The 25,813-nt window shown below is 41.3% G+C and overlaps 1 long non-coding RNA gene across 1 annotated transcript in view; it reads right to left on the bottom strand.

The window, feature by feature from the left end:
* LOC128651499 (uncharacterized) overlaps window positions 1-15,813 on the bottom strand; it is a 61,926-nt gene extending 46,113 nt beyond the window's left edge. Inside the window, exon 1 of the long non-coding RNA XR_008401099.1 lies at window positions 15,701-15,813. This is a non-coding gene — a long non-coding RNA (uncharacterized LOC128651499). The remainder of the gene's footprint in view (window positions 1-15,700) is intronic.
* Window positions 15,814-25,813: the final 10,000 nt, after the last annotated feature.

Genomic DNA, 25,813 nt, shown 5'->3' with positions numbered 1-25,813 from the left:
ATTAATCACACTATATGATGTGGGCCTGACACTCAGGCCTGATGGAAAATGAAATTAGATTACACTAGCAAAATGATTTAAAAGTTTGTAAAAATTTTTTTACAATAATGTTAAGCAGATATGAGTGGTGGCTGGCACAGCAATTAACCACAGTATATGCTGTGTAAGCCTGACACACAGGCCTGATAGAAAATGAAATTAGATTACACTAGCAAAATGATTTAAAAGTTTTGTTGTTTAAATTTACACTAATGTTAAGCAGATATGAGTGGTGGCTGGCACAGAGCAATTAACCACAGTATATGCTGTGTGAGCCTGAGACACAGGCCTGATTAAAAATGAAATTAGATTACACTAGTAAAATGATTTAAAAGTTTTGTTGGTTAAATGTACACTAATGTTAAGCAGATATCAGTGGTGGCACTAATCACAGTATATGCTGTGAGCCTCACACACAGGCTGAAAGCCAGGGAAATGCAAATAAAATTACAAATAAAAAAACAAAAAACGACTGAAGTTATAGCCCTAAAAAGGGCTTTTTGGGGTGCTGTCCTTACAGCCGAGATTAGATGAGTCCTTCATGACTGTAGTGGACACTAAATACACTAGCCTAGCTATCTATTTCCCTATAATGTCAGCAGCAGCAACACTAAAGCTCCTCTCACTAAGAAAGCAAGATCGTAAGGAATCTAAAATGTCTGCTGCCAAGGAGATGGGAGGGTCTGTGAGGGAGTGTTTGCTGCTGATTGGCTCAAATGTGTCAGAAGGCTGTGAGATACAGGGTCAAAGTTTCCTCAATGATGACACATAGGGGGCAGATCGAACATCGCATATGTTCGCCCGCAGCGGCAAACGCGAACAAGCTATGTTTGCCGGGAACTGTTCTCCGGCGAACAGTTTGCGACATCACTATCTACACATATTTATATATAATATTGTTTCCATGCATATGTATATAAGTATTAGCTGGTCACATTGTTAATAGATCAGTAACCTCTAATCTTGATATTTACTGAGCATATTTACTTAGCATATTTACTTAGCATAATCAGTATCTTAATCCCTACTGGTCAAGATTTCTGATACTATAGATCCTTAGAAATCCCTAGTTTTCAATTATTTGCCACACTGTTATTAATAGGAGACATAAAATCTGACCATTTATGGAATATAGCGAATTATTCACTTTTGCAAGGCATTGGAAAACCATATCTAATTCATTAAAAGCCTAATAGACATTATTTACATCAATTATGACCTAAGTTCATTTAGATTCATTTAGATTTATTTCTAAACCTTAGACATCTTTTCATGCTTGTAAATTGTGACGGATACCTCGGATACCCTGACTGGGTAGCTCCGCAAAATGGGTCCTGCTTCCTCCCTGCCAACTGCAGCTATGTAGCTGGTTAGTGACCACAGCCTGTAGCCACCCCTGATGCCTGACAGCACCAGTACTCATTGTCCCACCCTGTGGCAGACTCCAGCTACCCCGACTGGGTAGCTCTGTCAGAGGGTCCTTCCTTTGCCTGGAACAGGCTGCTATGTAGCCCAGGAAAGTGATTTTAGCTGGAGCTCATCCAAATAACTAGACAGATTAGCATTCAGGTGAAATAAGAACTGCTTTATTGCACAGAAAACACAGCTTTTTTTACATTTCCAACAAATGGGGGTAGTTACTACACAAATAGAAACAAATATTTTACAATGAGACAAACATCAGACAATGGTTAGTTAAACAAGATTCTAATCACATCCTGACTTACAAAAGGACAATGGATGACTCACACAATAACAGAAAGACGCTTCACACCTAGACTAGATAACAACAGGGGTGAGGTTGTAGGGGGGTGGGGGGTAGCCTTGGCTGTCTGGTATCCGTGACATCTCCCCCCCTCCAGTTTGGCAGACCCGGCAAGACCTTTAATGGGTCAGCCTGGGGCTGTCCGACGGTGGCCCTCCACTTCTTGTTTGCTGGGAGAGGTTATCCCATCTCTCCAGAGCTTGGGGCATCCTAGGGGGTTCCTGCTGGCATTTATACCCTGCCCCCTGGGCGCAGGGATAGTCACATAAGGCAAAGTCCCAAACAAGTTTGCTAAGGCCAGCTCCCAAACAATTGCTGTCCCACAAGTTCCAGTGTCCTTAAGTTCCATGGCCACACTGCCTCTCTCTGTGACACTCTGTTTAGTACCGACTGACCCACCCACAAACAAAGCTAGTGCTGGTTTCCCAACTGTATTCCCACCCCAGACCGGAGGGGGAGGTTCCTCCTTGGTGGGGCAGGTAAAGCTTGGGTGCCCAAACATGTGGCACCAACTGTATACACTTTTATCCTCCTTGCCCAATGCAATGCCTGCCCTCGGTGAGAAATACACCGGGACAAGAAAAGGGTAGAGACCCTGCCAAGCTACTGAGCAGAGAGTCCGTCTGTCTCTTCTCCCGAGAAGGAGATCTACCGCTGGGGAGGGAGGTCTAATACCTCCGCTCCATGGGAAACTGTGCTGTCGCTGGGGAGAGAGACCAACTGTCTACTCTCCCAGAAAGGTATTCGGCCGCTGGGGAGAGATATTGATACCCATCTCTCCCTGCAAGGGCTTCTCTGTAAGGGGAGGGAGGACGACTACCTCTGCTCTCAAAGGATGGATCTGCCACTGGGGAGAGAGACCGTCTGTCTTCTCTCCCAGAAAGGGGTTCTGCTTATGGGGAGGGAAGACGACTACCTCCTCTCCCGGCTTCTGGCTCTGCCGCTGGAGATAGAGACTGACTGTCTCCTCTCCCAGGAAGGGGTTCGGCTTACGGGGAGGGAGGATGACTTCCTCCACTCCCAGGGTATGTCTCTGCCGCTGGGGAGAGAGAACAACTGTCTCCTCTCCCTACTCCTGGCTCTGCTACTGGGGAGAGAGACCGACTGTCTCCTCTCCCAGGAAGGGGTTCTGCTTACGGGGAGGGAGGACAACTACCTCCGCTCCCAGGGGATGGCTCTGCCACTGGGGAGAGAGACCGACTGTCTCCTCTCCCTGCTCCTGGCTCTGCCGCTGGGGAGAGAGACTGACTGTCTCCTCTCCCAGGAAGGGGTTCTGCTTACAGGGAGGGAGGACGACTACCTCCGCTCCCAGGAGATGGCTCTGCCACTGGGGAGAGAGACTAACTGTGCTGTCGCTGGGGAGAGAGACCAACTGTCTCCTCTCCCAGAAAGGGGTTCGGCCGCTGGGGAGAGATATTGATACCCATCTCTCCCTGCAAGGGCTTCTCTGTAAGGGGAGGGAGGATGACTACCTCTGCTCCAGAAGGATGGATCTGCCACTGGGGAGAGAGACCAACTGTCTCCTCTCCCAGAAAGGGGTTCTGCTTATGGGAAGGGTGGACGACTACCTCCGCTCCCAGGGGACAGCTCTGCCACTGGGGAGGGAGACTGACTGTCTCCTCTCCCGGCTTCTGGCTCTGCCGCTGGGGAGAGATACCAACTGTCTCCTCTCCCAGGAAGGGGTTTGGCTTACGGGGAGGGAGGACGACTTCATCCGCTCCCAGGGTATGGCTCTGCCGCTGGGGAGAGAGAACAACTGTCTCCTCTCCCTGCTCCTGGCTCTGCCACTGGGGAGAGAGACCGACTGTCTCCTCTCCCAAGAAGGGGTTCTGCTTATGGGGAGGGAGGACGACTACCTCCGCTCCCAGGGGATGGCTCTGCCGCTGGGGAGAGAGACCGACTGTCTCCTCTCCCTGCCCCTGGCTCTGCTGCTGGGGAGAGAGACCGACTGTCTCCTCTCCCAGGAAGGGGTTCTGCTTATGGGGAGGGAGGATGACTACCTCCACTCCCAGGGGATTGTTCTGCTGCTGGGGAGAGAGACCAACTGTCTCCTCTCCCAGGAAGGGGTTCTGCTTATGGGGAGGGAGGACGACTACCTCCACTCCCAGGGGATGGCTTTGCCACTGAGGAAAGAGACCGACTGTCTCTTCTCCCAGGAAGGGGTTCTGCTGCTGGGGAGGGTTATCGACATCCATCTTTCCCTGCAAGGTGTTCTCTGTAAGGGGAGGGAGGACGACTACCTCCACTCCCAGGGGATGGCTCTGCCGCTGGGGAGAGAGACCAACATCCATCTCTCCCTGCAAGGGGTTCTCTATAAGGGGAGAGAGGACGACTTCCTCCTCTCCCTGGTTTCCTGGAGCTGTTACAGGTGCTGGGCAGAGGCCGGCGGCTCTCTGCCCTGTTGCCAGCGCTTCTGCTGGGGTGGCTCCCTTGTCCAAGTCTATAAGCTCGGGGCCAGGCTGCTGGTCTGTATCTAGCAGCTCGTCGTCTCTTATGCTCTGTAACCACTCATCTGAGGCCAACCTCCATGATTCCCAGAGTGTTGCATCACAGCTCCGTGGCATGCTGTAGAACTCGGTCTAGGAGAATGCGAGGTCAATTCTATTGGCTGATCCAATCAGCCAATCAGATTGAACTTCAATCCGATTGGCTGATTTAATCAACCAATCGGATTTTTCATACCTTAATTAAGATTGGCTGATAGAATCCTATCAGCCAATCGGAATTCGAGGGACGCCATCTTGGATAACGTCATTTAAATGAACCTTCATTTCGGATGAAGACTTCTGCCCGGCTGGAGGACCACTTGTGCCCGCATCGGATGAAGAGTTCGGCCCGGTTGGGTGAAGATGGCTCAAGGTACGGTGATCTTCAATGGGGTAGTGTTAGGTTTATTTAAGGGGGGATCGGGTGGGTTTTAGAGTAGGGGTGTGTGGGTGGTGGGTTTTAATGTTGGGGGGGGTCTTGTATTTTATTTTACAGGTAAAAGAGCTGATTACTTTGGGGCAATGCCCCGCAAAAAGCCCTTTTAGGGTAGGGAAATTTTATTATTTTGGGGGGCTTTTTTATTTTATTAGTGGGCTTAGATTAGGTGTAATTAGATTAAAATTCTTGTAATATTTTTTTATTTTTTGTAATTTAGTGTTTGGTTTTTTTGTAATATAGTTTAGTTTATTTAATTGTATTTTAGCTTAGATAATTGTAGTTAATTTATTTAATTAATTTATTGATAGTTTAGTGTTAGGTGTATTTGTAACTTAGGTTAGGATTTATTTTACAGGTAATTTTGTAATTATTTTAACTAGATAGCTATTAAATAGTTATTAACTATTTAATAGCTATTGTACCTAGTTAAAATAAATACAAAGTTGCCTTTAAAATAAATATAAATCCTAAAATAGCTACAATGTAACTATTAGTTATATTGTAGCTATATTAGGGTTTATTTTATAGGTAAGTATTTATTTTTAAATAGGAATAATTTATTTAATTATAGAAAATTTATTTTGTTTTATTTAAATTATATTTAATTTAGAGGGGTGTTAGGGTTAGACTTATGTTTAGGGGTTAATAACTTTAATTATAGTAGCGGCAACTTTGGGTGTGGCAGATTAGGGGTTAATAATTGTATGTAGGTGGAGACGACGTTGGGGGGGGGCAGATTAGGGGTTAATACAATTTATTATAGTGTTTCCGAGGCGGGAGCGTGGCGGCTTAGGGGTTAATACATTTATTATAGTGGCGGCGATGTCTGGTCAGCAGATTATGGTTAATAAGTGTAGGTTGGTGGTGGCGACGTTGGGGGGGCAGATTAGGGTTTAATAAATTTAATATAGGTGTCGGCTATGTTAGGGACAGCAGATTAGGGGTTCATAGGGATAATGTAGGTGGCGGCGGTTTCCGGTCGGCAGATTAGGGGTTAAATAATTTTATTATAGTGTTTGCGATGTGGGGGGGCCTCGGTTTAGGGGTTTATAGGTAGTTTATGGGTGTTAATATACATACTTTAGTTAAGAGTTTTATGTTCCGACATTAGCCCATAAAACTCTTAACTACTGACTTTTAAATGGGGTTGGAGTCTTGGAGGTAGAGGCTCTAACGCTCACTTTCTCCAAGACTCGTAATACCAGCGTTAGGCAAATCCCATTAAAAAGATAGGATACGCAATTGACGTAAGGGGATTTGCGGTTGCCTCGAGTTGCAGAAGAAAAGTGAGCGGTGAGCCTCTACCTGTCAAACTCGTAATACCAGCGTTAGATAAAAAGCAGCGTTGGGACCTCTCAATGCTGCTTTTTAAGGCTAACGCAAAACTCGTAATCTCGCCGATAGTACGTTAGTCTTTTCACTCATATTTCTGATATACTCTAATATTTGGAAAAGGTTATGGCAGATAAGCTAATGTCGCTGTAACTTATTTACATTCACAGACAAGTAAGAACCAATAAGATCTAATGCCTATTCCGGAGTATACGTCATGTCTAATAGGATGAGCTAAAAAATGGCTAAGAACAGTTTCTTGACAGCATTAAATCTGATGAAATTTGATCATATCAAGAACAAGCACATAGATAGACAGATCATAGAAATAGCCCTAAACATGTAACCTGATTATAGGATAATTTACCAACGATTGCATTATATGGTAGATCATAATGAGAGGCACAGACAAAGTACATTAGCCGTTTTTTTCACACATATAATACACCTTAAGATTCTAGAACGAGTTATGTCAGATAAAGTTAATGTTGCCGTAACTTATCTATATTTACAAACAAGTAATATCCAATAAGATTGGACCATTTACACACACCCATAGTCCCATCCTATAGAAAGTGTAACTAATACCAACGCCTATGTCATGACCAATAGGAGGAGCTAAAAATGGCTCAAAATGGCTTTTTTGACAACACTAAACCTAATGGAAATTCGATCATATTAAGATTGTGTATATAGTTGGTAACAACTACTGATTCGAATTTGCAAAACATAGAATCACTGCAATAAAAAGAAAGAAAAAAAGAATTTGAATTTGCAAAACATAGAATCACTGCAATAAAAAGAAAGAAAAAAAGATTATACTTGAAAAAATGTTTGGAAACAAACATAAATATGACATCAAGATATATAAAGGCTGGGTCTAAATGGATAGATTCAATAAGATAATTTTATATGTCTATTAAACATATAAAGAATTATTTTAAACAGAAGAGCGACTATAAATATTAAGTTATATTTAAAGTTGTTTTCAACGAAAACCGGAAGTGCTAAACAAACACTTCCGGTTTGCAATACAGCCGGTCAGCAAACAGTCCGGTATAAAAGGCCAGCATTTACTACCAAAAAAACAGTCTTGATAAAGGCCTTTGAGAGGCCGAAATGCGTCGACAACTGGTAAGCCTTTTTTCATTTGTGATATTTATCTAAAACTATCCATACCATTGCACTTTTCTTTTATAGGAAGAATTGCATAGGGGTGCTAAACAAACACTTCTGGTTTGCAATACAGCCGGTCAGCAAACAGTCCGGTATAAAAGGCCAGAATTTACAACCAAAAAAACAGTCTTGATAAAGGCCTTTGAGAGGCCGAAATATAAAGAATTATTTTAAACAGAAGAGCGACTATAAATATTAAGTTATATTTAAAGTTGCTTTCAACAAAAACCAGAAGTGCTAAACAAACACTTCCGGTTTGCAATACAGCCGGTCATTATACGGCTCTAGGGAGTTGAGCCTATTTGAATACCATCAAAGGAACATTGAAGGAAGTTTCAAAATATTGAATTTGGTTTCAAAATCCCAATCATCACGTTTATTATACTAATTTAAAGGATGTTTTATGCCTAAAGGATATCACGGATTTACTGATTAATTTATTACAGCACAGTTTGGATGCAACTTTTTAGACTTTTTTTTAACTAATCCAGCACTTATATTTTCATCATTATTTTTTGTCATCATTGTGAACACATTTTTGCAAACAATTTTTTAATTTTTTAAATATATTTTTTATATATTTTGTCATCACAGTTTTTTCGCCATCACACTTTTCGCCATCACAATTTGTGACACCTTTTTATCAAGTTAAACACATAGATAAAGGATCCAATCTAAGTCGCCTAAACGCAAATTTATTTCAAGTAGGAATCGACTAAATTCATTAGGAAGCTAATTGCTTACACATCAGGCTGCCCAGGCTATTACCAATACATTTGTACTTCAGTCATTGGTGAAATATTTTATTGTATTTTATTTTATTCTATTTTATTAAAGTTGTCATTTTAATGTTAATAAGTACATGGATCAATGTTTCTTATCTCTAGACCTGTATTAATATCTGAATAAATGTATTAATGAAATCACTGTTATATTTTAAACTTGAATAAATATATTAATGTAATTATCGATATATTTTATATTTACATTCATATCTATATTTATACATTACTAGACCCAGCCTCCGTCAGGTTAGGCGCTTTGGTACCTCTCTACACCCAAGTCTTCTAAGTTGATAGCTAGGTGTCAACTATCCAAAGCCTAAGGGTCCACCTACAGCAGGCGCTAGTTGTATATTTCCACACAGTTATTCTGAGGAGGATATGGCCACTATTGACCTGAACCCTAGCAGAAATATTCGCCTAGATTTGGAGTTTTGTCGGTAAAGACCTGCGGTGCTAACGTAACAAGCCTTTTTTTCCAGCGCACCCTTAAGACAACGCTGGTATTATGAGTTTTCTGAATGGCTGCGTTAGCCTAAGAAAAGTGAGCGTTGAGCCAAATTTCGCTCCACATCTACTCTCAATACCAGCGTTGCTTACGGTAGCAGTAAGCTGGAAAAACGTGCTCGTGCACGATTTCCCCATAGGATACAATGGGGCTGAGCTGGCTGAAAAAAACCCTAACACCTGCAAAAAAGAAGCGTTCAGCTCTTAACGCAGCCTCATTGTTTCCTATGGGGAAACACTTTCTAAGTCTACACCTAACATCCTAACATGAACCCCGAGTCTAAACACCCCTAACCTTACACTTATTAACCCCTAATCTGCCGTCCCCGCTATAGCTGACACCTGCATTATATTATTAACCCCTAATCTGCCGCTCCGGAGACCACCGCAACCTACATTATAGCTATGAACCCCTACTCTGTCCCCCCCAATGTCGCCGCCACCTACCTACACTTATTAACCCCTAATCTGCTGACCAGACATCGCTGCCACTATAATAAATGTATTAACCCCTAAACCGCCGCACTCCCGCCTCGCAAACACTATAATAAATTTTATTAACCCCTAATCTGCCCTCCCTAACATCAGTGTTCTACCTAGGACCTTTTTTTTTTTTGTTTATACATTTTTATTGAGGTTATTGCAAAAATGTTGCATATAAAATAAATTCCCTTGTTCCCAAAAGTCATGTACATAAGATTTTAGCAAACAAGAATCATCTATTAACAACCAGATTAAAAGAACAAGCACAAAATTAATACAGTCACAGAATTAAATATAGCAGTAATAGTAATTGCATCCTAAACCACCTATAGGATATATTACAACATTTTTGCCACAGTATTTGCTTTGCTTATTTAGATGCCATAACTTGGGAAAATAACCTATAGAAAAATACCTCATTTAACTTTTAAAGGGTACAGGGGGATATATCAATAGCTTCAATGAGTAGTCACACTTAAACATAATGTAGGGATTTGATTATGGGATCTGTGTCCCTATACTTAACCAGTAAGCTATATAATGGGGGAAACGGAGCTTTTCATAGTACAAATAAACCTAGGAGACCACTGATGGATCTTATTAATGAACCTCATTTTTATATTTTTACGAGAGTCACTCATGAACCCTAAAGAACTGTATAACCTTAATGATATTTACACGGAGAGAAATATACCCATGGCACACTTATGAATGGTAGCTGCATAGAATATATAGAAACCAAGTCTAATTCTGTTTGCATACATTGTAATTATTAACTTTAGAAGCAGGACAAATAATATAGTGGTGGTAAACCCCCTTAAGTACAATAATGAGTTTTCATTTTCAGCAGACCCTGCAAAACTATATAACCTATGTCATAGGGACAATTACAAATATGACAAAGCTAAACCCATTCTAGATGTTTATGTATATAAAATGGTTCACATGTCTAGGGATAAAGGAGAGTAGTATTCATAGAGTTTAGCCATGAAGTCCATTACCTGAGAGAGGCACCATCTCTGCCGCCAATAGCACCCCTCCCACCTATCTCCATACACCAAATTCTAGCAATATAAAAGTAAAAGCTGTAATATAGTTCAATTGAGCAAAAACATAGTGGGTTTATCAATATAGTACACTATGGAGGTAAACCTATTAAACAAGATAATACCTATATTTGTAGTTGTATGAATTACATATAGTAACTCCCTATAGGGTCGCTCATACTGGATTGTGATCAACTAAAAATAGGGGGCTGTAGAAGTGTGATCTGTGCGATACGCAGATATGACACCTCAAGGTAGCTTCTCATAAGTCCGCTGAAAGACAGATTACTGTAGAACCCAAGTAGTTTCTAATACACAACTTTCCCATGAGGAGCTTAAAATAAATACATACATGCCCCATCGCTTAGTACAGTACTTCCATTAAGGCTTCTCTGCAAGTGAACATCACGTGTTGTGAATCCAGCCATATAACATAGTAATTTTTAACCTTTAAAACAGAAACAGTAAAGTTGCCCTTATAATTTCTAAGGGAACAAAGTGAACATAAACACCGATTAACTTTAATAATATACATAAATGAAGGCGAAGAGGTCTCTAGCCCACTCCCATGCATAGAACACACAAAGTCATAAGTCCCTCTTTCTGTCTCTTGAAGGCAATATGTGTAGGTATATACTTGCCGCCAGACAAACGTGACTTCTATGGTCGTCTTTCAAAGGGCTCAGCAGCTGTAATGGCATTGCTCCAGGGCAAATAGGTCTTGCGCCATGTAAATCTCAGTAGATTTCTTGAAATTAAGGGCTCCCGTTGTCTTTGTAAGCAGCTGAGACTAGTTCCATCAGAGATAGAGATCACAGCTCTTTCAGGTCCTGCGACATGAGCTTCGTGCACGCTTATCTCCTTAGGGACCCGGGAGCAAGAAACACCCGCCCTGTCAGCGGTTACAGATACCCAGGACCTTTTTAATGGGTGTGCCACCCTGCTGATTTTACTGACTGCCCAGCTAAAATTTTAGCCAATATTAATGGGACATTCCAGCCAAAATTGGAATCCTCATGCATGCATTTATTTTTTGAATAGAAGCATTTTTGTAATATACATGTATTAGCAAAATTGTTTCTAATAATAGTTATAGTTGTTTGAAAATTATATTTAAGTATGCACCGTGCACCAACATTTTAAACACATCACTTTCTCAGGGAGCCAAATTTGCTTGTACTATCTGGTATTTACTCAGGCCTAGATTACAAGTTTTGCGGTAGCTGAAAAAGCAGCAATAACAGGTGCTAACGCTGCTTTTTTACTACCGCTGGTATTACGAGTCTTGAAGGTTTAGGGTCACCGCACACTTTTTTGGCCTTACCGCAAAACGACTGACGTAAACTTCATGGGGCCCATTTATCAAAGGGCTTGCGGACCTGATCCGACACTGCGGATCAGGTCCGCAAGACCTCGCTAAATGCGGAGAGCAATACGCTCTCCACATTTAACATTGCACCAGCAGCTCACAAGAGCTGCTGGTGCAACGCCGCCCCCTGCTGACTCGCGGCCAATCGGCCGCCAGCAGGGAGCTGTCAATCAACCCGATCGTATTCGATCGGGTTGATTTCCGGCGGTTCCTGTCCGCCTGCTCAGAGCAGGCGGACAGGGTTATGAAGCAGCGGTCTTTAGACCGCTGCTTCATAACTTGTGTTTCTGGCGAGTCTGAAGACTCGCCAGAAACACGGCCCTTCAAGCTCCATACGGAGCTTGATAAATGGGCCTGCATGTCTTTTTTCTATGGGACTTTCATAGCGCTGGTATTACGAGTCTGTCCTGGGAGGCCAAAAAGTGAGCAGTACACCCTATCCTGTCAAGATTTCTAACGCATTTGAAAGTCAGTAGTTATGAGTTTTATGGTACAGCGCTGTAACATAAAACTCATAACTAAAGTGCTAAAAAGTACACTAACACCCATAAACTACCTATTAACACCTAAACCGAGACCCTCCCGCATCGCAAACACTAAAATACATTTTTTAACCCCTAATCTGCCGCTCCGGACCCCGCCGCAACCTACATTATATTTATGAACCCCTAATCTGCTGCTCCCAACATCGCAGACACCTACATTATATTTATTAACCCCTAATCTGCCGCCCCCAATGTCGCTGCAACCTACCTACTCTTATTAACCCCTAATCTGCCGCCCCCAACGTCACCGCCACTATAATAAACATATTAACCCCTAAACTGCCGCACTCCCGTCTTGCAAACATTAGTTTATTATTATTAACCCCTAATCTGCCATCCCTAACATCGCCGCCACCTACCTACATTTATTAACCCCTAATCTGCCACCCCCAACGTCGCCGCCACTATATTAAAGTTATTAACCCCTAAACCTAAGTCTAACCCTAACACCCTCTAACAAATATAATTTAATTAAATCTAACTAAATATTCCTATCATTTACTAAATAATTCCTATTTAAAACTAAATACTTTACTATAAAATAAACTCTAAGCTAGCTACAATATAGCTAATAGTTACATTGTATCTAGCTTAGGATTTATTTTTATTTTACAGGCAAGTTTGTATTTATTTTAACTAGGTAGAATAGTTATTAAATAGTTATTAACTATTTAATAACTACCTAGCTAAAATAAATACAAAAGTACCTGTAAAATAAAACCTAACCTAAGTTACACTAACACCTAACACTACACTATAATTAAATGAATTAACTAAATTAAATACTATTAAATAAATTAAATTACATTAGCTAAAGTACAAAAAAAACCCCCCACTAAATTACAGAAAATAAAAAACAAATTACAGATATTTAAACTAATTACACCTAATCTAATAGCCCTATCAAAATAAAAAAAGCCCCCTCCCCAAAATAACAAAAACCCCTAGCCTAAACTAAATTACTAATAGCCCTTAAAAGGGCCTTTTGCGGGGCATTGCCCAAAAGTAATCAGCTCTTTTACCTGTAAAAAAAAATACAAACAACCCCCCCAACAGTAAAACCCACCCCCCACACAAACAACATCCCAAATAAAATACTATCTAAAAAAAAATAAGCTCCCCATTGCCCTGAAAAGGGCATTTGGATGGGCATTGCCCTTAAATGGGCAGTTAGCTCTTTTGCAGGCCCAAAGTCCCAAACCTAAAAATATAACCCACCCAATACACCCTTAAAAAACCTAACACTAACCCCGTAAAGATCGACTTACTGGGAGAAGTCTTCATCCATGCCGGGCCGAAGTCCTCAACGAAGCCGGGAGAAGGCTCCATCCAAGCCGGTCGAAGTGGTCCTCCAGACGGGCAGAAGTCTTCATCCAGACAGCATCTTCTATCTTCATCCATCCGGCGTGGAGCGGGTCCATCTTCAAGACATCCGACACGGAGCATCGTCTTCATCCGACGACTAAAGACGAATGAAGGTACCTTTAAGTGACATCATCCAAGACGGCATCCCTTAGATTCCGATTGGCTGATAGAATTCTCTCAGCCAATCGGAATTAAGGTAGAAAAAATCCTATTGGATGATTGCAACAGCCAATAGAATGCAAGCTGAATCCTATTGGCTGATTGGATCAACCAATAGGATTGGACTTCAATCCTATTGGCTGATTGCATCAGCCAATAGGATTTTTTCTACCTTAATTCTGATTGGCTGCTAGAATTCTATCAGCCAATCGGAATCTAAGGGACGCCATTTTGGATGACGTCACTTAAAGGTACCTTCATTCGTCTTTAGTCGTCAGATGAAGAGGATGCTCCGTGTTGAGTTTTACGCTGCTTTTTTGCAGGTGTTAGACTTTTTTTCAGCCGGCTCTCCCCGTTGATTCCTATGGGGAAATCGTGCACGAGCATGTTACACCAGCTCACCATTGATTTAAGCAGCGCTGGTATTGAAGTGAAGTGTGGAGCAAAATTTTGCTCTACGCTCACTTTTTGTCTTTTAACGTTGGGTTTGTAAAAACTCGTAATACCAGCGCTGCATGAAAGTGAGCGGTGACAATAACGTGCAAGTTAGTTCCGCACCCCTGTTACCGCAAAACTCGTAATCTAGGCGTCAGTTTGTTACTTGCTGCTATGATACAAATCCCACTGATGCCCACAGTAGCTGCAGCATTTAAGATGCTGGTGCACTGAGAATATCTAGCTATGCTTTACATGCACGTGCAGAGACAAATGTTAACACTAAAACAGTAATAATATATTTTACTAGAAGCATTTTTGCTAATACATGTATATTGCAAATTAGTTTCTAAACAAAGATGTAATTAATCTATGTGCATTTAAAATTTGATTGGAATGTCCCTTTAATCTAAAATTAGCTAGTATTAGAAATGTAAAATTTTTATTGCACAAATTATCATTCAATACATTTATTTGTAGAATATGCATTCTGTGCTTTGGACATCAGAAAATTATATAATATTAGAAAATATTACATTGCCCCCACTCGGCTACTTTATAATGTCACCCGGCTAGCAATATTTTCTATGGAGAACACTGTATGTGTGTGTGTATATATATATATATATATATATATATATAAATATATATATATATATATATAAATATATATATAACAGATAGAAACACCCAGCACTCACCAGCTAGCTCACAGCTAAGATAAAATCACAACTGGAAAGGTTAGTCACTGCATCTGGCCAAATGGGAAAGCTCAGGCACCACGTCAAGGTCCTTTCCTTTGCCTGAGTCCCTAACACAGCTACACCATCATGCGAGCTCACAAAGCTAAACAAACTGAGAACAAAGACGGGGTGCACAGGTGGCTGTAATCACCCATAGAAAATACAAAACATGGAAGGGAACTGCACTCCAAGACCGGATCAGGTACACATCCTGTGACTCAGTAACATCCAGCCCTGGGTGCTAAATAGCACTCCAAAAAAGCTGTGATGTCACCAGAGCCACAGGCAGTTAACCCCAGTCCGGAATGGGTGCAAGAACCAAGGGAGATTACAAATAAAAAGTAATACAACACATAGAAACACCCAGCACTCACCAGCTAGCTCACAGCTAAGATAAAATCACAACTGGAAAGGTTAGTCACCGCATCTGGCCAAATGGGAAAGCTCAGGCACCACGTCAAGGTCCTTTCCTTTGCCTGAGTCCCTAACACAGGCACACCATCATGCGAGCTCACAAAGCTAAACAAACTGAGAACAAAGAAGGGGTGCACAGGTGGCTGTAATCACCCATAGAAAATACAAAACATGGAAGGGAACTGCACTCCAAGACCGGATCAGGTACACATCCTGTGACTCAGTAAGTATATATGATGTTTTTAGATTCACTGAGGTGAATCATGCTTAGGCATTTGACAAAGGCATTTGACAAAGGGAATGTAAGAATCCTGAAATGTTATGCTGTTTTTTAACTGGTATGAATAAAGATAATATTTTATATAAAGTCCAGTGAGTGCCATTTTTTTCTATTGTCTATATCTTTAGATTTTGATGTGCACCCTGGCAATTATATGATATAAGAATAACTGAGCTTATCCTGCTGGGATTTTGATACTGATTATATATATATATATAAATATATATATATATATATATATATATATATATATATATATATACATATATATATATAATTTAAATATAATTTTAATTTCCTTTAAAGTTATAGATTTACTGATCCTGATGATTTACCTACGTATACTGCCAAAGCTTCATTCATAATAAAGATCAGTCCCAGAATAGCCATCAAGATGAAGATTCTTGTCCCTTGCATTGTTAATCTGGAAACAGAGCTACAGTGTGAATATTTCAAGTTTGGTAATAAGAAATAGGACATTTTGTAGATTTATAAAGGTTCACTTTTTAATATTTTAATTAAGAGACAAAGGTGTTTATTTTGTCTAATATAAACACAAATGTAAACAAAAATATGTACATGTACTTTATTAAACAAATAAATATGATTCCCTCTTTATAAATATTTTATTTTGGGATAAAGAGATCATGCTATAGTAGAACATCCTTCTGGTGTATTTATTTTAGAGTCTAGGTTTAATTACAATAGCTTTGAGGCTTTTAATATACTGAACACATAGAACATGTTTAAACCCTTTGAGTGCTAAGCACTTTCCCACCTGGGTGCTAAGGTTTTTTAAAGACTTTTTTTATTTTATATTTTTACAAATATTTTTTTTTTACTTTTTTTTTATTTATTTCATTATTATTATCAATTTTCATTATTTTATTTTATCCCCAAGACTTACACTGTTGGAAAGGTTAGGCGATTACCTTTTCAACGGTGGGTCTTGGGGGTCTGTAGCTGCTTAGATGCCAGAGATACAGGCTTCTAAGCAGCATGCCCCCTGCTCCTATATTTAACATTGTTAATGTTAAATAAAGTTGTGCAGTGACGTCATAATGTCATAGAGCGTGATGTCACCGCGCATAACGTGAAGCCCCGGCGATGCCTTTCACTATGCAGGCCCGATCGCCGGGGTAGGAGCGGGTGGGAGCCCCCAGATCTACCTCAAGGTGGGAGAGTGCTAGTGACGGCTCTGAGCCGTCATTAGCACCAGAGTGGGAAACTCTGTGACGGCTCAGAGCCGTCATTAGCACTCAAGGGGTTAAAGGGGCAGTGTACTGTACTATATTATTTCATTTAATTTGTTCCCAATTGTCCAATTTACCTGCTGAACTGTATTAATTTGTTTACATAAAGCTAATTTACATTTATTTTGGCATTTTAAATAGCTGCTTTTGTCTTTGGTATCCCCACCTATATTGAAAATGTCAGTACTAAAGTATTGGCCATACAAATGCTATTTTAATGTATCCAGCAGCAAAAAAAAAAAAAATAAGTAATATGTTAAATTTTATTTTTCAATTGTTGTCTCTTAAGTGTCAGTTTTTGGTATACAGACAAAGATAAAATATAAAAGTATCTGATTGTATAGAAAGGGATACAATAAGGAGCTTTGATTTCCCTGCAAGTTCAGTCCAATTTAAGGCTAGATTATGAGTGGAACGCAAATTTGCGCTCCCACAAGTGCTTTAGCTGCACTCAATTTTTTTTACAATTGCGTGCATAGTTGCCCACATATTACAGGTCACAAGTACAAATTTTGCTTTCGGAGTTGCATCCTTACACAGAAAAAAAATACTTTTTTGCGAAGTTGAGAACACATGATCGTATTCCCTCATAGACTTTAATAGAGCCTTGTTCTGACCAAAAAAAATAATAGCCGCCAGCTTGTGCAAACACAAGCACAGGATTGCAATAAGATATATGTATGTATTTCTATACATATGTATGTCTGTATTAATATGTTTATTTATGTCTGTAAATACATACATACATATGTACACACATATAAACGTATATATATATATATATATATATATATTTATATATATATATATATATATATATATATACAGTATACACACACAGTATCTCACAAAAGTGAGTACACCCCTCACATTTTTGTAAATATTTTATTATATCTTTTCATTGACAACTCTGAAGAAATTACACTTTGCTACAATGTAAAGTAGTGAATGTACAACCTGTATAACAGTGTAAATTTGCTGTCCCCTCAAAATAACTCAACACACAGTCATTAATGTCTAAACCGTTGGCAACAAATGTGAGTACGCCCCTAAGTTGAAATGTCCAAATTGGGCTCGATTATCCATTTTCCCTCCCAGTGTCATGGGACTCGTTAGTGTTATAAAGTCTCAGGTGTGAAGGGGGAGCAGGTGTGTTAAATTTGGTGTTATCACTCTCACACTCTCTAATACTTGTCACTGGAAGTTCAACGTGGAACTTCATGGCAAAGAACTCTCTGAGGATCTGAAAAAAAGAATTGTTGCTCTACATAAAGATGGCCTATGTTATAAGAAGATTGTCAAGACCCGGAAACTGAGCTGTAGCGCGATGGGCAAGACCATACAGGGGTTTCACAAGACAGGTTCCACTCAGAACAGGCCTCGCCATGATCGACCAAAGAAGTTGAGTGCCCAAACTCAGCGTCATATCTAGAGGTTGTCTTTTGGAAATAGACTTATGAGTACTGCCAGCATTGCTGCAGAGGTTGAAGGGTTGGGGGGTCAGTCTGTCAGTGCTCAGACATATGCCGCACACTGCATCATATTGATCTGCATAGCTGTCGTCCCAGAAGGAAACCTCTTCTAAGATTTGCTGCTTCAAGCACTGGATGTCTTAAACGTGTGCATGGCATTATGAAATCTGAAGACTACCAAATAATTATGTGGTGCAATGTAGCGTCCAGTGTTAGAAAGTAGAGTATCTGTCAGAGGTCATGGGTCTTACAGCAGGACAATGAACTAAAGCACAGGTCAAAAGCATCCAGAAATGGTTTAAAAAAACCTAGGTAAAAATAGGTAAAAAAAAATAGGTAAAATAGGTAAAAATAGGTAAAAAAAACTAGTTGTCCGGCGGTCCTTGACGACCTTGAAATTTCTTTGGACGATTTAATATGTATCTGTCATATAAACTTTAATTTTTATAAAGATTTCTGTTTTCTTAAAATATAAAACATGTTAAAACAATCCACATCATGTAGAACGTGCCTTAAAAAATAATTCCCCCTATTACTTTTTGCAGGCTAAGCCATGTTGATTTTTTATATATATACTGGCAAAAAAATGATGTGCCAGCAAAACATATATAATTTAAGTTTTTTTAATTATGTAAAAATAAATAATTCCCTGTAATATTTCAAATAAACTTTAAATTATTGTACAGCTACCCTACTCTGGCTGAATGATAAGCAAGCCAGTCAGGATGGGTGGTATTTGGGTAAAGCAAACTCTCAGTATTTGTACACACTTTATAAGAAGTTAAGTGGTCAACAGAAAATATTTGGTATATTAAGGGAATAGTATGTATATCTATTTTTATACAGCATAAGCTACAATTTATTAAAACGTGTTTACATTTATATGCTGCTGGAACAATTTAAAATAATGACTTTCTCATACTATGTTACTACTACATTTTCTAATACTGCCCCACACAACAGTTTTCAAATAACAAATAAACAGCTAGATTACGAGTTTTGCGTTATGAGCGGCTCGGTACTAACTTACAAGTTATTTCCACCACTCACCTCCCTATAGTGCTGCTATTAAAGGTTTTCATAAACCCGGCGTTAGCATGTAATATGTCAGCGTTGAGCTCCACTGAGCTCTATACCGCACTCAAATACCAGCGCTGCTTTGAGCTGGTTTTACGTACTCGTGCACAATTTCCCCCATACACATCAATGGGGAGAGCTTGCTAAAAAAAAGCCTAACACCTGCAATAAAGCAGCGTAAAGCTCCGTAACGCAGCCCCATTGATTCCTATAGGGAATGAAAAGTTATGTTTACACCTAACACCCTAAAATAAACCCCGAGTCTAAACACCCCTAATCTGCCACCCCCGACATTGCTGACATCTACATTATACTTATTAACCCCTAATCTGCTGCCCCCGACATCACCACCACCTACAGTATACTTATTAACCCCTAATCTGCCGCCCTTAACATCGCCGCCACCTACCTACATTTATTAACCCCTAATCTGCTGCCCCCAATGTCGTTGCTACCTACTTACACTTATTAACCCCTAATCTTTCCCACCCAATGTTGCAGCCACTATACTAAAGTTATTAACCCCTAACCCTAAGTCTAACCCTAACCCCCACTAACTTGAATATAATTAATATAAATCTAAATAAAAATTACAATTAATGCCTAAATAATTCCTATTTAAAACTAAATACTTACCTATAAAATAAACCCTAAGTTAGCTACAATATAACTAATAGTTACATTGTAGCTATCTTAGATTTTATTTTTATTTCACAAGCAAGTTTGTATTTATTTTAAAACTAGTTACTAAATAGTTAGTGTCATGAGATGCAGGACATATGCAGGACACAGCAATGATGGTACAACTCTATTTTATTACAGAGCATAGCAATACACATCCAGACAGGTTGATTGTACTAAACTAACTGCGACACAGACACCGGACCTAAGCCCCGCCCACATGCTAGTGACATCACATCCTGCTATCATCACATCTTCCCCTTTTTCAAAGGCAAAGCATACATTTGCATATATTAAATAACAAGGTACACCAACGGGGTATACAACAACATTTTGTTTTAGAACATTATAAAAACAGATAGATTAGAAAACATGAACAAATAAATTACATCCTGACTTGGACATCGGGGTAGACTACCCTAGTCCACAGTGACCATGGGATTATTCTGCCCATACTTCCGGTCACTGTTCTAGCTAAAGTCAGTCCCTGTATCGGGCCGGAAGCCTCACCACTCTTCCGCTTGATGTAACTTTGCATGAACTGTCCTCTGATACAGAAGATGGTGAACAAGAGTCTGCTGGAGGCAAAGATATATCCCCGCTATGATCTTGCTGAGGGGAAGGCACCTCTCTTAGAACAGGAGATCCCACCGGCGGTGGTACTGAGGTATCCGGTTCCAGACTCTCAGGTACAGGCTGAAGATGTCTTCGGTTACGGCGTGTAACCGTCCCTCCCTCTGTAAGGACTGTGTAAGACCTTGGTTCTGGAGAGCGGCCCACTACCGTAGCAGGCGTCTTCCATTTCTTCTCATCATCCAGTTTAATTCTGACACTTTGGCCCGCTTTCAGTTCCTGTAAAGGCCTGACAGAATGTCTCCTGTCGTAGAAGAAACGATAACCCTTTTTGGCCTCTTCATCCCTCCTAAGGACTTCGTCCCGAGGAACAGGGCCAGGCGGCTTGAAGACACCCACTGAGGGTAAAGTGGTGCGAATCTGGCGTCCTAGCATCAGCTGTGCCGGGCTAAACCCGGTGGCTTGAATGGGCGTCGCCCTGTATGACAAGAGGGCTAGGTACGGTTCAGATTGCTTTAGGATGAATTTTGTTGTTTGAACTGCCCTTTCAGCCATTCCGTTGGCCTGCGGATAATGTGGACTTGACGTGGAATGTACAAAATCATATTCCCTGCTGAAAGCACTGAACTCTGTAGAAGCGAACTGCATGCCATTATCACTCACCAGCTCCATTGGAATGCCCCAGCGGGCGAACAAGCTCTTCAGGCGAATGATAACGGCCTGACTTGTGATATCATTCAGGGGTGCTATTTCCAAATACCTGGAATAGTAGTCGATAACAACAAGAAACTTTTTCCCGTGCAGTTCGCACAAATCAGCAGCTATTTTCTGCCACGGCCCCGCAGGCAGCGGAGTAGACATTAAGGGCTCCCTTCTCTGAGTAGGCCGGCGTTCCCGGCAAAAGGCACATTTAGACACATGATTTGCAATGTCGGAGCTGATCCCAGGCCACCACACAGCTGTAGCTGCTCTTTCTCTGCACTTTGTAATGCCTAAGTGGCCATCATGAATCCTGTTTAACATCTCCTTCCTCATGCTGACAGGAATTACAATACGGTCTTGGAACAGCACCAACCCCTCCAGCTCCGTGAGCTGCGACCTCTCTGGCTGGTAAGCATTTAAAGACATCCAGGCTGCCCGGCTCTCGGGCCAGCCATCTCTTATGTACCTTATAACTTCTTGCAGATCTGTGTCCAAATATGTCTCTTTCTTTATCTCTTCCAGTTTCCTTGAAGAAATGGACTTAGAGGCCAGAACTGAGTCAACATACACTTTTACATCCGACTCTGTGGAGGATTCTTCAGCAGCAGCCAGCGGGAGCCTGGACAGTGTATCTGCCACAACCAGCTGCTTCCCCGGCACATGCACTGCCTGAACATTGAACCTGAGTAGTCTCATTAAAAGTCTCTGGCATCTCAAGGGTGTTTTGTCGATGTCATAAGAATTGATAAGAGGGACTAGCGGTTTGTGGTCAGTTTCCAGACTAAATTTCTCCAAACCCACTAGATAACGCTGAAAGCGCTCACAGGCCCAAACTGCAGCCAGGCACTCTTTCTCAATTTGAGCGTATTTTGACTCCGCAGCCGTCAGTGTGCGGGAACAGTAGGCGATGGGCTGTAGTTTGTTGTCATTCAGCTGCAGGAGTGCAGCCCCCAACCCATAACTGCTTGCATCAGCACTAACCACAGTCTTTTTTGAAGGGTCGTAGAACCCCAGCACTGGGGCAGACCCCAGCAGGGACTTAGCATGCAGGAACGCTTTTTCTTGTGAGGGTCCCCAGACCCAGGCAACATCTTTCTTAAGCAACTCTGTGATAGGGTGCAAAACTGTAGATAAATCTGGAAGAAACTTGCCCACGTAATTTACAAGGCCCAATATCTGTCTCAACTCATGTACATCAGAAGGGCTTTTCATCTGTTCGATAGCCCGAATTTTCTCGGGGTCCGGCTTGATGCCATCCCCGTTGATGATATGCCCAAAGTAGCATAATTCAGTTTTCCTAAAATGACATTTTTCTTTATTCAGCTTCAGCCCAGACTCTTTGATAGCCTGCAACACACAACTCAAACGCTGATCATGCTCCTCCACTGTAGACCCATACACTAGAATGTCGTCCATGACGACTGCTGTGCCCACGTGGCCACTCAGGAGAGAACTCATTTCCCTCTGAAAGATCTCAGGAGCGGAGGATATCCCAAAGGGAAGTCTGCAGAAACAGAACCGACCTACCGGAGTGATAAAGGTAGTCAGTTTACGGCACTTTGGATCCAGGGGGATCTGCCAAAAGCCGCTAGAAGCGTCTAATGTGGAAAAGAACTTCGCCCCAGCCAACTTCGGGGCTATATCTTCCAGTGTCGGCAGCACAAATCTCTCCCTCTTCACTGCCTCATTCAACCTTTTCAGGTCCACACAGATGCGCACCTTTCCGTTTTTCTTTGCAACTGGAACAATGGGGGCACACCAATCAGTTGCTTCAACAACCTCTTCAATAACCCCCATAGACTTCATGCGCATGAGCTCTTTCTCCACTTGAGGCATGAGCGGGAACGGAATTCTACGAGGAGTAGAAATACTGTACGGGACTGCGTCACTTTTAAGTGCTATACGGACAGGTTTGCAGCTCAGTAGGCCCAACTCGCCAAACATATCTTCAGAGATCTCATTCACTCTGGCCACGAGGCCCAAGTCACAGGCTGCTTTTCTGCTCAATAAACTGTTAACACACTGACCTCGGATCACATGCACCCACATGGTGAACTTCCTTTGTTTGTACTCACAGCTGGCAAGAAATTTCCCCACACAATCAATGCGGCCACCAGGACTATGAACATTTGTAGTAACCTTCGCCAGCTGGGGCTGTCGAGGCAGTCTCATAAATTCAGCAAAAGACATTACAGTGATATCTGCTCCTGTGTCAATCTTAAAATCAACATTGGCTCCCATTACAGTAAAGGTAACTTTCCAATCTTCCTCTGAGCTTGTCCGTTCCACAACAGACCCCACAAAAGACACTTCCTGACCCTCTTGGTCACTGTCCACCTGCATCTCCTTAATGTATTCAGTTTTACACACCACTTCAAAATGGCCTATTCTGTTACATTTTCTGCATCTTTTATCTCTGGCCGGGCATATAGCACTCTGATCATGAGCCCGGTAGCACCGTGTGCATCGGCCATGTTGCGCCCATCCACTTCTAGGCCTTTCCAATACTTTAGATCTACCGCTCACACTGTGCCTTTCACTAGTAATTTTCCTAGACTGTTGCACTTCATCCACAATACTCTCAGACCTCAGATCAGCACTTTGCTTTTTCACCAGTTCACTCTGGCGGGCCATCCTAATAGCCCCGTCTAATGTTAAATCAGGCTCTAACTGCAGCTTCAGGGAGACTTCAGCATCTGCAATTCCAATAACTATTCTGTCTCTGATTTGCTCTTCTTTAGCAACACCAAACTCACAGAATTCAGCTAATTCATACAGGCTGCGCAAAAATGACTCCACAGATTCTCCCACACGCTGATTACGTTTGTGAAAACAAGCTCTCTCATGAATCACATTTCTTTTGGGCACAAAGTGGGCACTGAGTTTATCCATAACTATATCAAAGTTAACTTCTTCCCCTTCTTGGAAAGTAAAAGCATTGAACACTGGCTCTACATCTTTCCCCATAGAGTATAAAAGAGAATTAACTTGTACTTCACCACTCTCCTTGTTCAGTTTGGATGCAATCCTGAAGCGCTGAAACCGCTGACGCCATGTGGGCCAAGCTGCAGGCTGAGAAAAGTCAAAAGGCTCAGGTGGGGTAAACTTTGACATCGTCATCATCAGAAACAGAAGCGTAGTCCAGAACTTCTGACACCATGTCATGAGATGCAGGACATATGCAGGACACAGCAATGATGGTACAACTCTATTTTATTACAGAGCATAGCAATACACATCCAGACAGGTTGATTGTACTAAACTAACTGCGACACAGACACCGGACCTAAGCCCCGCCCACATGCTAGTGACATCACATCCTGCTATCATCACAGTTAGTAACTATTTACTAGCTACCTAGCTAAAATAAATACAAATTTAACTGTAAAATAAAACCTAACCTGAGTTACACTAACACCTAACCTTACACTACAATTAAATAAATTACATTAATTAAATACAATTAACTAAATTATAAAAAAACAAACACTAAATTACACAAAATAAAAAAGAAATTATCAAATATTTAAACTAATTACACCTAATCTAATAGCCCTATCAAAATGAAAAAGCCCCCCCAAAATAAAAAAAAATCCTAGCCTAAACTAAACTGCCAATGGCCCTAAAAAGGGCTTTTTGCGAGGTATTGTCCCAAAGAAATCAGCTCTTTTACCTGTAGCATAAAATACAAACAACCCCCCAACAGTAAAACCCACCACCCACACAACCAAATCCCCAAATAAAATCCTATCTAAAAAACCTAAGCTCTCCATTGCCCTGAAAAGGGCATTTGGATGGGCATTGCCCTTAAAAGGGCATTTAGCTCTTTTTCAGCCCAAACCCTAATCTAAAAATAAAACCCACCCAATAAACCCTTAAAAAAAACCTAACACTAACCCCCGAAGATCCACTTACAGTTTTTGAAGACCGGACATCCATCCTCAACGAAGCCAGAAGAAGTCTTCATCCAAGCGGCAAGAAGTCCTCAAGAAGTGGTCTTCCAGACTGGCAGAAGTCTTCATCCAGATGGCATCTTCTATCTTCATCCTTCCAATGCGGAGCGGCTAAATCTTCAAGACAACCAGCGCAGAGCATCCTCTTCTGACAACGGCTACTGTAGAATGAAGGTTCCTTTAAGGAACGTCATCCAAGATGGTGTCCCTTGAATTCAGATTGGTGGATAGAATTCTATCAGCCAATCAGAATTAAAGGGGAAAAAATCCTATTGGCTGATGCAATCAGCCAATAGGATTGAGCTTCAATCCTATTGGCTGATCCAATCAGCCAATAGGATTGAGCTCACATTCCATTGGCTGTTCCAATCAGCCAATAGAATGTGAGCTCAATCCTATTGACTGATTGGATCAGCCAATAGGATTGAAGCTCAATCCTATTGGCTGATTGCATCAGCCAATAGGATTTTTTCACCTTTAATTCCGATTGGCTGATAGAATTCTATCAGCCAATCGGAATTCAAGGGACACCATCTTGGATGACGTTCCTTAAAGGAACCTTCATTCTACAGTAGCCGTCGTCAGAAGAGGATGCTCTGCGCCGGATGTCTTGAAGATGGAGCTGCTCCGTGTCGGAAGGATGAAGATAGAAGATGCCGTCTGGATGAAGACTTCTGCCCGCCTAGAGGACCACTTCTTGCCGTCTGGATGAAGACTTCTTCCGGCTTCGTTGAGGA

Source organism: Bombina bombina, chromosome 3 (assembly GCF_027579735.1).
Source record: "Bombina bombina isolate aBomBom1 chromosome 3, aBomBom1.pri, whole genome shotgun sequence".
NCBI classification, from domain to species: Eukaryota; Metazoa; Chordata; class Amphibia; order Anura; family Bombinatoridae; genus Bombina; species Bombina bombina.
This window is presented reverse-complemented; position numbering and strand designations above follow the sequence as displayed.